This window comes from Hylobates moloch, unplaced genomic scaffold (genome assembly GCF_009828535.3).
Source record: "Hylobates moloch isolate HMO894 unplaced genomic scaffold, HMol_V3 SCAFFOLD_11, whole genome shotgun sequence".
Classification (NCBI taxonomy): domain Eukaryota; kingdom Metazoa; phylum Chordata; class Mammalia; order Primates; family Hylobatidae; genus Hylobates; species Hylobates moloch.
The window spans coordinates 67,858,309-67,875,091 of record NW_026652286.1 but is presented as its reverse complement, the minus strand read 5'-3'; the positions used below and the strand labels follow the sequence as shown (position 1 = coordinate 67,875,091).

At 35.2% G+C, this 16,783-nt stretch overlaps 1 protein-coding gene across 5 annotated transcripts in view; it reads left to right on the top strand.

The window, feature by feature from the left end:
* SESN3 (sestrin 3) overlaps window positions 1-16,783 on the top strand; it is a 65,070-nt gene that overhangs the window by 13,307 nt on the left and 34,980 nt on the right. Inside the window, exon 1 of one of the 5 annotated variants that reach the window (XM_058446356.1) lies at window positions 16,358-16,476. The exons of the other annotated variants lie outside the window; for them this stretch is intronic. The gene's annotated coding sequence lies outside the window, so the exon portion shown is untranslated. Of the gene's footprint in view, window positions 1-16,357; window positions 16,477-16,783 lie in introns of those variants that run through there. 5 annotated transcript variants of the gene reach the window in all.

Genomic DNA, 16,783 nt, shown 5'->3' with positions numbered 1-16,783 from the left:
ATGAATTGATAATAAGTACCTCAATGATAACTCCATTTGTAGTTAGATATAGATTATTTATAGAAACAATTGGATTTTTAAAAACACTGAATAAGAAATTACCTAGGATGTTGCCATCAATGTGCTGAAGCATTTCATTTTTCATTTTAGAGTGCTACTAAAATTTGAACTCATTGTGACAGTGTATATTTAGTAAATTTTGCATTTAATAAACTACTGTGTTATCATTCATAAAAAGTGCCGTGATGTCACAAAAATGAAGTAACATGTCCTCTAGCAGTCCTAACCTGTCCATTGCCTTTTCAGTGATAGGTATACATTACCTGACTGTCAAAGAGGAGTCCATTGTTACTATAAAAGGCCATTTCTTTTTATTCTACCTTTATAGTCATCTTAACACATTTTGTTGTTTATGGATCATCAACTATTTGACAGAAGATGTAGAGCACTTAGAAACTAAAATGCAGTGTGCTGTCTATTGTATATCAATCAATTTAAGATAAAGGATTTCTGAAATGAAGACATAAATCAGTGGAAAAGCTAGATTGGATTCACAGAAACGATACATACCTTTTCTAGAGCATATGTGACACATAATTGGTTTACAGTTATTTCCAGGAAAAATTCACATTCACATACTAAGTTCCTCTTCATTATTTTATGATAGATATTTGTTTGTCAAGGCCAGTTGAATTCATAGGGGACACAGACTGTTTACTACGTGTCAGGTATTTATTTTCCTGAATGTCATTGTAATTCAGCAGTTCACCAAACTAGATAACAATTTTTAGGAATTAACTCAGTCTTCATTGAATTAATATCCTTCCCAAATTGCCATGATTGACTGTTCCTACTTCCCCTCCCCCAGACCGAAGCTATTGTTTTATTTAAAATGTTTCATTTTGAGAAAGGTTGAAATATTAACCAGCAAAGAATAACAATTCCCTAGGTGAATCAGTTTGTTTAATGTCTAGGACGATGGTTCTGCAGTGTGGTTCTAGAACCAGCAGCATCAGTATCAACTGGGAGTTTGTTAGATTACTACCCCACCCCCCACCCCTAGACCTGCTGAATCTTTTGAAATTCTGGGGATGGGACCCAACCATCTGTAGTGTAACAAGCCTTCCAGGTGGTTCTAATACTCTTAAGAATTTAGTACCACCAGTCTAGTATTATTAACCAAATGCTTCCACAAATGAAAATTGTTTACATCCACTTCAGTTTCAACATGCATTATCAGTTGTTTGTGATAGATATCGGCAGCACCAGTGCTAGAATCAGGAAGATTGCTTTTGCGTATTTTAAAAAATGCAGATTTGAGACCTTCAGATATAATATGCTCTCACTGTAAGAAAAATATGTCTTATTTTATTGTTGCTACATTCTGAAATTTAGCTTGGGGAAAAAGGAATTGGGTTTTGAAAGCTTTTTTACGACTGAAATCAAGTGAAAATATCTCTTGGATGTGCTTGCTTAATAAAAATAAGCGTTTTGGCACTAACATTGGTAGACTCTGGTAGGTCTTTCCATCTTAGATTATTTTTATTTCAAGGAAGATTGATATTTTAAGCTTTCATAAAGAAAAGAACTTTTTTTAATCAAAGAAGAGATGATAACATTTGTCCTGATGACAGATTTGGGATTGATATGTTGTTTTTTAAAAATTCTTTTGAATCTCTTGGAGAATATTAAATACATATATATATGTATAAATTATGGATGTTCTCTTTCACCTATAGTAGCTTACTCTTCAATTAAAAATGGAGTGTCAGAAAGTCTCCATTTGGAGACAGGAGGCCTACAAATTAAAACAAAAGAAATCCATGGCATGCATATTATATATGGACCATAGGTAAATAGAAGATTGCTCTTTGAAAAGCAAAGATTGTTTCAGTTAGTTGCAGTTCTGTCTAGGACAGTAACTATAAGTAATTTTATTTTGTTCTTTGGTTGCATCTAATTTTGAGGTAATGGGTGTTTTCCTCATATTACCTCTAAGTTAGTACTACAATTTAACCTGTATTGATGTTACTTATGTGAATAGCGGGCCGTATTAAATTACCCCACTTTAATTCCAAAGTTCCTTATGCATGGGCTGCCCCAGAAGCATATGTAATTACTTAATTCTAAACCATGGTAGGTGATGCTTTTCTTTTTTTTTTTTTTTTTGAGACGGAGTCTCGCTCTGTCACCCAGGCTGGAGTGCAGTGGCGCAATCTTGGCTCACTGCAAGCTCCGCCTCCCGGGTTCACGCCATTCTCAGCCTCTCCGAGTAGCTGGGACTACAGGCGCCCGCCACCACGCCCGGCTAATTTTTTGTGTTTTTAGTAGAGACGGAGTTTCACCGTGGTCTCGATCTCCTGACCTCGTGATCCGCCCGCCTCGGCCTCCCAAAGTGCTGGGATTACAAGCGTGAACCACTGCGCCTGGCCAGGTGATGCTTTTCTAGTGACCATTTTTCTATCCTTCTGTGAGGAAAGGGCTAATATAGTACCTTAAATAGAACTGTCTCCATGGCAATGGACAGTCAGCTTTTGACTTTGAATCTCATGAAAAAAGAAAATTTAAAAAGCATTTTCATGGTCTAAAATAGCAATATGGCAAAAGTAAGGTATGAGAATATTTCCTGTCAGTTATTGCATGACTGGTTAAGGTAGCAGAACTTTATCTTTTTTTCTTTTTTTTTTTTTACATAGGACTTTTTATTTGAGTATTTTGAAATGTTACCGAATTCCTTCTCTGAATTAATGAATGATAATTATTATCTTCAGATTGATAGAGAACTTGAGAAGCTTAGATACAGGATTGGGTCCGTGCCTGAGAAAAAAAGAGTTGCCTAGCTCTGGCTGTAATTTTACTCTCATAAAGAATAAAAATACTGACTAAATTATGGGTCATTCATAATTACATTTAAACAGAACTATCTCATGGAACACTGGAAGCAATAACAAGATTAAAATAAAAGCTTAACAAATTATGCCAGTTTTTTTTTTCAGCCAAATCCTACGATTTGGGGTCTACAGATCACTTATCCTATTTAAAAGACTCCACTGGCAGCCTGCCTCCCTTGTTCCCTTTTTGCATCCACACTTACTTAAAGGCAGAGCCCTTTGATTCTAGCTGCTTGTTCACCTAGCTTTCAGTAAAGGTCAGTGACAGTGCTGTATATTAGAAGCTAGAGAATAAGACCACATTGTCATCGGTAATCTTACTTTGTCTTTTTCCTTTCTATAGTTGTTTGCCCCTTGACTAAATATTATCTCAGTATAGGGGTCATTTTCAATTGAATCAGCTCTCATCTTTAAAATATCATCAGTAAATGCTTAATACTCTGAGGTTACTGTTAATGAGGGAATTGGTTAAACAAATTATGTGACATAAATACAGTGGAATACTGGGCAACTGATCTATGTATAGAAGTGGACAGACATCCATAATATGTTATTGATTGGAAAAGACCAAGTTTTTAAAAATATTTTTTAGGAATATGAAGATTTTTGTTTTCACTTAAAAAAGATAAATACAGAAGGAAGGAATCCAAAATTAACAGTATTAGTTTCTGGGTGGTGGGGTTACAGGAGATTATTTTTACCATCTACTTCTCTTCATTGTCCTTTGTTTTTAACAATAAACACATATTTTATAAAAATTTAAAAAGCTATTACTGTTTTGAAATAATAGAGAAGAACAGATAATTTAAGTGATGGATAGTACAGAGAGCAGATTCAAATGAGATGGCAAATTAAAGATGCATTGAGATAAAGACAAATGTTCACAGGTTTAATAGATATCCAAAGTAGCTATGGGTAAATCACCAAGGGAATAATAATGTGTGTGTAGGAGGCTAATGAGGACTCAGATGCATAGACATAGATAAATACAATCTGGAAATGAATGAAGGTACTGTGTCTATCTATAGCATATTTCTTTATGTTGTCATATCAATCATTCTCTTTAGGAATCTGATGTGCTTATTAATATTTCATCAGAATATTAGTTCTTTTCCTTAATTATGAATTCAAGAGATAGCTGCAATTGTATTGCTCTACTTTTATACCATATGGTAGATAATAAAACTGTATAAATTTCAGGAACTTAAATATATAATCTGAGCACTGTATGTTAATCTAGAGATATTATCTATTAGGAACTGAAATAGAAAAAGATAGCTACTTTATAAAATAATGTAATTTTAGGATTATTTAATTAATATGTATACTAGGATTTTGGAAGACTTAAAAAAGATGTATGGGGTCTGTCCTAGGTTTTAGAGAGCTTACTGTGTGGTTAGAGAGAAAGATGTTTTCTAAATAACTATAAAGATAGCTAAAAATGGAAAACTATACCTTTTGACTTTTTGTAGAGGTTAATAGATTATTATGTATCTTCACTTGTGAAAGCATGGATAATGTTTCAATTAATTTAATACATTACTGTATGGAAAAGAAGGGTAGTTAAATATTAAATACTTGTTCTTATGTTTAAGGCTTAGGTATGTGGTTTCATTGGACTATTTTTAATGATTTTTTTAAATATATATTTTAATTCTCAAAAATGCAAAATGTGTTATAGATAACATTATAGAGTATCTGTAACCGGTTATTTTATAAATGGGCGTTTTTTACTTAAGTGGCTTTACTTTCCAATTTTATTTTCCATTTCTAATAGGATGGGTCATTTGTTGAACAAAATATCGAATTAAGGACCTACTTTGAGCCAGTTGATAGTTTTCTAAACCCAGCCTATTCTGTAAATCTTTTCTTTAGCTTGTAAGGCAATTTCTAAACATGTTGTCTAGTTGTGTTACACTTAGGAACTCAGTATTGCATAATTCTAATAACAGCAGTTACTTTTTTTTTTTTTTGAGATGGAGTTTTGCTCTGTCACCCAAGCTGGAGTGCAGTGGCATGATCTCAGCTCACTGCAACCTCCACCTCCGGGGTTCAAGCGATTCTCCTGCCTCAGCCTCCTGAGTAGCTGGGACTACAGGCATGCACCACCATGCCCAGCTAATTTTTGTTTTTTTTTTTTTCCAGTAGAGATGGGGTTTCACCATATTGGCCAGGCTGGTCTCAAACTCCTGACCTCGTGACCCACCCGTCTTGGCCTCCCAAAGTGCTGGGATTACAGGCGTGAGCCTTTTATAGTTGTATAGATAATGTCACACTCTTAAGAGCTTTACAGATATTTATTCATATAATATTCTCACTGCCTATTTTAATAGCCTTCTATTCACCCACTGCTGTGGGAGGGACTGCCACTCTTGGGTCATGGGGGTGGCTGAACATATAATACCCAACACTGGACAGATGAGATCAACAGTGGTTTATTAGTCACATATACTCACAGTCCAGGGGAAAAGGACACTGTACACCATGCAGTGCACTTGGAAGTTGTATTCTGGAACAGAATGAACAACCAGGGGCAGTGAGAGACAGGCTTTCTGGAATGAAGAGGGTGAGATGCCCCAAGTTTCTACATGAAGCTATGATTGGTTTGTTTACATAATTGCATGAACTGGCAGTGAACTGAAACCTGCCACCTAGGAATAAGTGGGAATTACACCTGGTTCATTTGAGAAGGTGAGCTGTTTGACCAGAGGACCTTATGCCCATGAGCAAGGTGGGGAGGGGGGAACTTGCAATTAACATTTAAGGTCCTCCCAATTTTACCAGATGTCAAGGGATCATATAATATTGGACCTCAATTTTAGGCCTTATACCATACTTACCCTATGAGGAAGGTATGTGCTATTATCCTCATTTCATAGATGAGATTATTAGGTACACAAGGTAACTTGTTTAAAACTATTAACAACCATTCCCCCGACTGTTTTCTTCTATGTTTGCTTTCCTTCAACCCAGATATTATAGAAATTCTTGATGTCCAGAAATAAAAGGAAAGCATATAGAAATGTGATGTTTTACCCCATTTCTAACTCAGAAATGAACTACCTTTACATTTTTATTATTAATTGCCAAAGTTTTTAATCCAAGTCCCCTGATGATTCTATTTCCATTTATTTGTCTACAAACTCTGATACAGGTAAATACATTTGCATGTCTTGATTGAGAGCTGATTGACATAGTCTTTATAGAGAGAGGTAAGAGATTTGGTTTCCTCTTTAAGAGCTCTTAAAAGCAGAATGAATATTAAGATAATTTGGATTTTGCTACTGTTTGGAGGGAATGGTCTACTGATCATCATTTCTAAAGACCAGTGTTTCTGTTAGTAATTTTAACTATCTATGTTTCTTAAAAATGTATAAAAACCTTTTGGTCAATAGAAATTTTGCTGGTTTACTTGATTACAACTTTAGAATTTGCAAACTTGGTTTGTCATTATTGTTTTAACACATACTTTTCTATGCACCAGGAAGTAATTAATGATTATCTGGGATATTTATTATTCTTTTCCACTATAATTGTGTCAGAGCATCTTATCATTTCTCTTGATAAAACTGGGTATCTTTTTCTCTGAATTTTTCACATAATGCAAGCGTAATTGTAAACTAGCTGCTTTTGTTTTTTCCTTTTTTTTAGTCTGGCCAAACCTTTGATATAAAGAAGAAGAATGTTTATAGAGTATTATTTATAATGAACTCTATGTCCTAATTAAAAGCAGATTTACCAAGTTTGGGTTTTTCTCATTCCCTTTATCTTGCCTGTGAACTTTGTCAAATTAACTTTTTAAAAATACAGACTGTTTATTAAAGAGTCTTGAATCTAGTATATTGGAATAATAAGTTTCTTTAGTCTTCCTTTCTGTTTTAATAAGAGCTATGCTTAAGTGATGTAGTGGTAGAATGCAAAATGCTCACAGTTCTGCTATAACACTTAGTGCAAATTTGTTTTAATTGATGTATTAGGGAATGACTTGAGCATATCAGTGAATTTTGTGTATTAGGATACATACTTCAAACATCTACCCTCCACCTTAGTTCACCCGTGTGTTATGAGCTCCATCCATTCATATCTGGTGTTACATTGTTCCGTCTTATTTCAGATCATCCTTCTGCTGCTGCTTCATAACTTACAGGCTGTAGGCCTTGCAGTAACCACTTCATAAGCAATTTTCCTTTTCAAGGTAGAGTGCCATATACATATATGTTTTAATTATACTTTAAGTTCTGGGACACATTTGCAAGAAGAACGTGCAGGTTTGTTACATAGGTATACATGTGCCATGGTGGTTTGGTGCACCCATCAACCTGTCATCTACATTAGGTATTTCTCCTAATGCTATCCCTCCCCTAACCCCCTACCCCGCAACAGGCTCCGGTGTATGATGTTCCCCTCCCTGTGTCCATGTGTTCTCATTGTTCAACTCCCACTTAGGAGCAAGAACATGCGGTGTTTGGTTTTCTGTTTCTGTGTTAGTTTTTTTTTTTTTTTTTTTTTTTTTGGATGATTTCGTTTTTGCCAGGTTGGATCAAGGCTGATTTGGCTCACTGCATTCACCTCTGGAAGCCTCCTGAGTAGCTGAGACTACAGGTGCACACCACCACACCTGGCTGATTTTTGTATTTTTAGTAGAGACGGGGTTTCACCATGTTAGCCAGGCTGGTCTCAAACTTCTAACCTCAGGAGATCCACCCGCCTCGGCCTCCCAAAGTGCTGAGATTACAGGTGTGAGCCAGCATGCCTGGCCAAACATCCTTTTTTATGGCTGCATAGTATTCCATGGTGTATATGTGCCACATTTTATTTATCCAGTCTATCATTGATAGGCATTTGGGTTGGTTCCAAGTCTTTGCTATTGTGAATAGTGCTGCAGTAAACATACATGTGCATGTGTCTTTAGAGTAGAATGATTTATAATCCTTTAGGTATATATCCAGTAATGGGATTGCTGGGTCAAATGGTATTTCTGGTTCTAGATCCTTGAGGAATCGCCACACTGTCTTCCACAATAGTTGAACTAATTTACACTCCCACCAACAGTGTAAAAGCATTCCTATTTTCTCCACATCCTTTCCAGCATCTGTTGTTTCCTGACTTTTTAATGATCGCCGTTCTAACTGGGGTTAGGTGGTATCTCATTGTGTTTTTGATTTGCATTTCTGTAATGACCAGTGATGATGAGCCTTTTTTTCGTATGTTTGTTGACCACATAAATGTCTTCTTTTGAGAAGTGTCTGTTCATATCCTTTGCTCACTTTTTGATGAGGTTGTTTTTTTCTTGTACATTTGTTTAAGTTCCTTGTAGAGTCTGGATATTAGCCCTTTGTCAGATGGATAGATTGTAAAAATTTTCTCCCATTCTGTAGATTGCCTGTTCACTCTGATGGTCGTTTCTTGTGCTGTGCAGAAGCTCTTTAGTTTAATTAGATCCCATTTGTCTATTTTGGCTTTTGTTGCCATTGCTTTTGGTGTTTTAGTCATGAAGTCTTTGCCCATGCCTATGTCCTGAATGGTATTGCCTACCTTTTCTTCTAGGGTTTTTATGGTTTTAGGTCTTATGTTTAAGTCCTTAATCTACCTTGAATTAATTTTTGTATAAGGTATAAGGAAGGGGTCCAGTTTCAGTTTTCTGCATATGGCTAGCCAGTTTTCCCAATGCCATTTATTAAATAGGGAATCCTTTCCTCATTGCTTGTTTTTGTCAGGTTTGTCAAAGATTAGGTGATTGTAGATGTGTGGCGTTATTTCTGAGGCCTCTGTTCTGTTCCATTGGTCTATATATCTGTTTTAGTACCAGTGCCATGCTGTTTTGGTTACTGTAGCCTTGTTGTATAGTTTGAAGCCAGGTAGCGTGATGCCTCCAGCTTTGCTCTTTTTGCTTAGGATTGTCTTGGCTATATGGGCTTTTTTTGGTTCCATATGAAATTTAAAGTAGTTTTTTTCAATTCTGTGAAGAAAGTCAGTGGTAGCCATTTAAGTGAGGAATTACTACCTACCAGCCAACCCATATGCTCTGTGTTATAAACACATTTGGCACGCTGATGATCATGCAGCTCTTCTTTTAGAAGAAACAAATGTATTTTTTGGAGATTACATTCTTGGGAAGGAACAGCTGTATTTGAAGTCCTGTCATGATTATATGAACTCTCTACAAAACAGTTACGTAAAGTTAAACCTCACTAATATATACAGGCCCAGTAATACTTCATGCTGGAGCTAAAATTATTTAATATATTTTTAAAATAAAAATATGTGAGGACAAGTCCATATGTTATTTTGTGAGGACTTTCAAAAGTTATTCATACTACTAGATTATAAAGGTTATTAATCATATAAAGATTATTTAAAAGACTACTCTCACCATTTACATAAAATACCTTAACATAATACCTTGGTTCATTTTTTTTAACAAACTAAGGAAAGAAGAAAATCATTGAATACCATAAATCCTGACAATAAATAGATTATTATTATTATTATTATTTTAGAGTATGGTATGCTTTGTTCACTGGATCATTTATGAAGAACATAAATTGGCTGGGCGTGTTGGCTCATGCCTATAATCCCAGCACTTTGGGAGGCCCAGGCAGGCGGATCACTTGAAGTCTTGAGTTCGAGACCAGCCTGGGCAACATGATGAAGCCCAGTCTCTACAAACAAAACAAAACATATAGTATAGAACATTGAAGAGAATTTTAGACATATTTAAAATTACAGTTCTTCTGCTATTAAATTATGTAAATTATATGATATTATATGATACATATCTACAATAGACCTTTTTCTAATCTTGGTTTTAAAAGATTTTACCAAAAATCCAGAACGTATCAGTTTATTAATAGGTTAAGTAAAATTATTTTTAAAATAAGAAAACATTTTTTAAACTAGCAAAATAATGGGAAAGTAATTTTAAAGCATTTAGCTTATTTTCTTTATGAAAACTTTCAACCAGCATTTAGAATCTTTCACAGCATTCTGTATAACCATAGAATGTTAATGCAAAAAGGCCTCATGGAATGTCTCTCATTTTTTAAATGTGAAAATTAATTCCTTGAAAGATGAACAAAGCACTGATCCTTTCAGTGCTAAGAAGGGAAAATAACTCAGGTTTTAGTACCTTTTTCATTTTATCACCTTACCTCTAGCATTCAGTTATATATTACTTTGTTTATTACTCTTTGGGTGTCTATATCTAATTTTACCAAGTAGTTTGTAAACCCCTTTAGGCAGTTTTTATACTTTCTGTTCTTAAAAGAGCTATTACATGAGCTGCTTAACAATGAATTTAGTTGTTACATACTGATTGGTTGGTTGATTTCTTTGATTTGAAAGTGTTTTAAACTTAGAATGCCTAGTGCAGGCCTCTGGTGTTTACTGATGGCCTTTCAGTGCTTAAAAAGTAGTAATGTTGGCGGGGCGTGGTGGCTCATGCCTGTAATCCCAACACTTTGGGAGGCTGAGGCGGGTGGATCACAAGGTCAGGAGTTCGAGACTAGCCTGGCCAAGATGGTGAAACCCCGTCTCTACTAGAAATACAAAAAAAATGCCTCTGTAGTCCTAGCTACTCAGGAGGCTGAGGCAGAAGAAACGCTTGAACCCGGAAGGTGGAGGTTACAGTGAGCTGAGATCGTGCCACTGTACTTCAGCCTGGGCAACAGAGCAAGATTCCGTCTAAAAAAAAATAGTAATGTTTAGGTGATATGAATGACTGTTTATTTTGAGTTAACTGAAAAACTACTGATTTAGTACACTAACACAGAAACCTTAAGTACAGGCTAAGGATAACAAATCCTGTTATCCTTAGTTAAGTTACTTTAAAAAGAGGCTGGGCGCGGTGGCTCACGCCTGTAATCCCAGCACTTTGGGAGGCCGAGGCGGGTGGATCATGAGGTCAGGAGATCGAGACCATCCTGGCTAACTCGGTGAAACCCTGTCTCTACTAAAAATACAAAAAGTTAGCCGGGCGAGTTGGCAGGTGCCTGTAGTCCCAGCCACTCGGGAGGCTGAGGCAGGAGAATGGCCTGAACCCGGGAGGCGGAGCTTGCAGTGAGCCGAGATCGCACCACTGCACTCCAGCCTGGGCGACAGAGCCAGACTCCATCTCAAAAAAAAAAAAAAAAAAGAAAGATAAAGAACAGAAAAGGGCCTGAATAGCATCTGTATGCAAACTAATCTGGAAAATGGGAGGAGATATCAGGAGAATGACAAATTAAAGGAAGTCTTTGTGATTATTAGAAGATAATTACTTTCACAGATCTCAATTATAGCATAATTATAGCTTTTTCTTTCTATCAAAAACTGCACTCTGAGAATTTTCTTGCCAAAACAGGAATTGAGAAACTTTGGATGTTGTGAAGTAACTCTATTAAATTATAAGAGAGTGTGTGTGTGTGTGTGTGTGTGTGTGTGTGTGTGTGTGTGTGTGTATTTTAGTACTGGCATAAATCCAGGATGCCAAAAAACATTTTAAGGTGGTTATTGTTCAAAAATAGTTTCTAATATCATTAAATGTATAATAAGCTGAGTAATATATAGAAATAGTATGTTATCAAGCAACATTTATTGGGCACCTGATTTGAATTAGTCATTAAGATAGAACACTTCTTTTATAATTAAATTAGTGAAAGAGAAGATAAACACTTTTATATAAAAGGTATATAAAAGAGGTTTATCTTCTCTTTCACAAAATGATACCAGACATCATATAAATGGGAATCTGGAAGACGGGAAAACTCGCTGTGGGTTTGAATGAGTCAAAATATACAGAATTTAGGAACTGTATTGAGGCTTATGTGAAGTAAAGTGTTCATATAAGGGAACACTTGGAAAACAAAAGTTGAAAAGTTAGGTTGGGGCCAGAACGTTGGAGATCTTGCCTTTCTTCCTCTGCTGTCCTTCCCCCAACTCCACCCCCTCAATAAGCTAAGGATAAAATGATAGGCTAAACTGAGGTAGTAGTAGTAGAAATGGAAAGCAAATTAGAGTCACTGAGAAGTTTGTGAACAGGTGGTGAGATAACCTAGTATAAAGTTGTTATTAAATATTAGAGTGTAATGTATAATAAAAGTTTGGGTCTTTAAATGCAAATTAAAATAATGAAACACTTGATTCTTGACAGTGCTTTCATCTCCTTGAAACCCATATCCTTCCACATTACTGTCTTATAAGCATAATCCCTGGATTGCTAGTATCAACCTAAATCTAAGCTGCCTTATTGTGTGGATTTCTTTTATATCAGTTGGTGTCACCATTATTCATCCATCCAGTCATCTAATTCAGAATTCTATGAGGAATCCTAGACTTCTCTCACTATTTTACCCTGATATTCCATTAGTCACTCAATTCTATTTAGTCTCCTAACTAGCTGTCAATATAATTCCTTTTCCTTAATCTATACTGCTTAATTAACCCAAATCTTCTCTTTCCTAGATAATATAGTAGCCTACTAATAGCTCATATTTCCCCCAGCCTCCCCCACCCCACTCGACTTTCTAATGGATGTCAGAAATATTTTCTTAAAAGACAAATATAATTATTTTACTATTGCTCGTTGTTTATATAATATCAAAGCTCTTTACTCTGACATTCGTGATGTGACTCTTGCCTATGTCTCTAGCCTTATTCCCTGAGAAAGTTTCAGGAATCATGTAGAACAACATAGTTCCCTCGATGTGTCAAGTCTTTGTATTTTATATTTCTTTTTCCTGGTGGTGTTGTATCCACATAGACTTAACTATCCTTTTCTAGGTATCCTGACAAATTTCTACTCCTTCCCAAGATTAATCTCATCTGGAAGGCTGTTTTAGTCCATACTCTTGCAGGCAGAGTGAGGCTTTCCTGTTTTGGTTACTCCCATTATAGCTCCTAACATGCATTGTAATTGTGCATCCATACTTATTTACCTGGCATTTCCTTGAAGTCAGCCCTTGTGCTTCATTTATCTTTGTATTTTCCAGTACTTAGTTCAAGACTTTCCAGAAAATGAGCTTGTCTTAGTCCATGCAGGCTGCTATAACAAAAACCAAAGATTGGGTGGCAGAAACAATGAATATTTATTTCTCACGGTTCCGCAAGCTGAGAAGTCCCAGATCAGGGTACCAGCAAATTGTGTCTAATGAATGTCTGCTTCCTAGTTCATAGGCAGCTGTCTGCACTGCGTCCTCAACAGGGCAGAAGAGGGCCAGGGAGCTCTTGGGATCTCTTTTATAAAGGGCACTAATCCCATTCATGAAGATTCTACTCTTATGACCTAATTACCTTCCAAAGGCCCCACCTCCTAATACCATCACATTGGGGGTTAGGATTTCAACATACGAATTTTGAGGGGGGGACAGGAACATTCAGTACATAACAGAGTTTTAAGAAAATAATCAAATGAATTAATAATTCTTCTTTTTAAAAGTTACAGTGTTTAATTTCAATCTTAGTAAGGTTTATTAACATTTATTTTTCATTAACTTGTATTATAAATTACAAAAACTTTGTTGTCATAATTGTCATTTATTTAAATGCCTATTTATCTCAGGTACCTTGCTAGTCACTTAAAAAATTATACAAATTTCAAGCAATGCAAAAGCAGAAAAAATAGTGTAATGAAGCTTCATAAACCCATGACCAAATTTAATATTGGGAAGATTTTGTCACTCTTAACTTCATCAGTCCTGTGTTGATATTATTGCTGCTGAAATAATTAAATCTCAAAACTCATTTTCTTCTACCTGCTGTATACTTTAGTATATATTTCTAAAATATAAGGACACATTCTTATATAACTGCAGTACCTCCTAACTTTTTGAATTTGCAGCAAGGGGGTCAGCTATCAGCAGGATTCAGTTGCACTGGATGAGGATGTCTTTGATCTGCTTCTTGGAAGCCTCATTTACATATTTCTGGCAATAGGCTACCAGGGATTTGGAGATATACTGCTGGATAGCACAAATCTGAGCCACATGACCACTACTCTTCACATGGACACAGATGTCCATACGAGCAAACCACTCCTTGCCCAGAAGCAGAGGGGTCAATAATTTTTAAGACTATAAAGAGGTCCTGACATCAAGACGTTTGTGAACTGTTTACTTAAATGAGCATAGGAATGGTTTTAATTCTGATTACAGTAGGTTTTAAGTTTACCTGTGTATCTTAAAGCACAATCTTGTAGTTTTCTGCTTATAGACTTGGGGATTGACAAAATAAAGCAGAAATGATGTCTTCGTGCATTTACTGTACAGATCAGATCTGTTCATTCTATTCCAGGTAAAAATGAAAATGTGACTGCTCCTTTTAAAACTAGGAATAAAGACTTCTGTTCTTTTAAGTTTTATTAAAACTGAAGTTTAATGTAATTCAGAGTAAAATCAAATATACTTGAATTTACACAGTTGTGATCCTGGGAGGCTGTGTGAAAGGTACTTTCTCAGTTTAAATGAGAACATGAGTTATTATTATTTCTGACTCAGTGCGTAAAGAAGTACTGGTTTCCATATGGCTAAATGCTTATAATTTGTTTTGTAAATCTCTAGAAATCAAATGCATTTAATATATTTCCCTGATTCCTCTAAGCTGAGTAAGTGACTTGTATTTTATCATTGTGTTTTGAAAAATCTGAAAACCATCCTGTCATTCTGTTCCATTGGAATAACCTAAAGCCTTTTGATTTTATAATACTGTAGTCAAGCTGGTAGATGCTGAATATGGAAGCTTGATTTAAAACTCCACTTTTCCCTCAGACACCAAGATAACTACATTCACAGCATATTTTTGTTTCTCCAAAAGTACTAGTAACTATTAACCATCTACTGAGTAATATTAGAATGTTATATAATTGTCTCTAATGGGAATTTTACTTTCTAAAACTTCCAATTTTAATTTCTTTTCATCTAATTGAGACATTATTTTAATAGGTAAAGCTTTCTAAAATTCAAGGTGAAGTTTTATTGTTACACAATACAGAAACTTTTAAAAAATTATTCATATAGAAAGACCTTCTTAATACTTTTTTGGGACCAGATCTTATAATTAGTGGTAGAAAAGCATGCTGGCTTTATGTTAATAAGGAGGCAATGAGTTAAGTGCTTATTATGGACTTGCATTATCTCAGCTACTAAGATTTATAGTTCTCTCCTCATTTTCTTGTGCTTTAGCTCAAAATTTTACTAGCATATTCAACAGCTATATTTTGTAGCTCTATAGCTCTATAAAAAGTGTTCAGCACTTAAAAGCTTATACAGGAGGCTTTGTTGCCCAAGATTAGTGTCACAGCATGGAATATTACTGATTTTTAAGAAAGTGGTACAAATTATGGGAAATTGTAGATACTATTTGTTTTAATAACTAAGAAAATAAACAAATAGGCATCCAGAGGGCACATGGAAGATAGTAAGTAGATTGATGTTTAGGACTGTGTTTTATATATTGGTTTAACTTATTGGTATTTCTAATAAGAATACAGAGAACATTAATTTCCTTAAATCCACAGGATGTTCTTGTTCTGTTCAAGGAGGAGAAATGGATGAAAGAGCCTACAGCCAGACTCCTATCTCCTTAATTCAATTCAAAAAATATATGAGAATCTATTATTTTCACTTTGCTGAGCTGTAATACTACAGATATTGTGTTAGAAATTGATTATACTCTTCAAGGAGCTTATAGTCTGAAAGGAGCAATAAGATAATGATATATGTTAATAGCTGTAAGAGAGGGAAACAATATAACTGAACCTTAAGAAAAATAAATTTAAAGCTTTCATAGGAAAGCTTAGGAGTTGGCAGGAGAGAAGGAAGACCAAAGGAGTTGGTATTTGAGACAGGGCTTAAAGGAAGTATGGATAGCATTTCAATAGAGAGAAAAAGGGAAGGCAGATCCTCAGGAATACACCGGTTCAAATATATCTAAATTCCACACAGCACAGAAAAGACAAGTCATTTTAAAACTACCAATTACCTTTTAAATTTACAGGTAACTGTAGCTTTGATTTACATCACTCTGTGGCATTACATGGAAAGTGGAAAAAGTGTATTCTTTGTCACTTGCCTCTGGGTGACACTGGACATGAATGTGATTTTAGATTTATTTCCAGTTTAAAGGACTAACTAGTAGTATAGTGCTAATGGTGTAGCTTAAAGACTGTCCTACAGCATTTGTTCTTAATTATTTCCACCTTTGTAGATTTGTATAATTCTGGGGTCATACAGGGTTCTAGAGCTACCTTGAAGTGGTCCTTTTGTTTTTAGAAGCTTGTCATTCCATAGTCAGTGTATAAATATAACAACTTGTTTGCACTTTGAACAAGTTCACTATGTGTTCTGATGAGTAAAAATTAAGCGATTTTGTTACTAGCCAAGCAAAAGCTTATTTGGAAACTCAGTTATACTGCACTGCAAATTAAACTCATTAGCTGCCCTTTGCTATATGGATATACATTTTTAATTCTTCATTCATTTTAATTCTTTCAGTGCTGGAATGAATCCATTCATCTTTAAATACCTAACTGCTTCTACTACAATGAGTACTACTGCCAGTTTCCACTAATAATAGCAGTACTCATGGCTGCCATTTCCAGAGTACTCACTAGGTGAGCTTGTGTAGCTTTGGGCTCACAGTTAGTAAAACAAGTAAAATTTATGTAATGGTTCTTAACAAATGGCACACCAAGATTTTTTTTTTTAATGAAAGTTACTTAATCATAATATCTCATATTATTTCTTAGAACTCATTCTTTTGGAAAAGTGAAATAGAAAAACATAGTGCTGTGCAAATGACCGTTATTACATAAAGCTGTAAAAACTAGACCAGAAGTTTACCTCACATGTACACCATTCTAAGGTTGAAGTAGTCAAAGATGAACAAGGTACTGACCGACCAGCCTACAAGGAACTGAT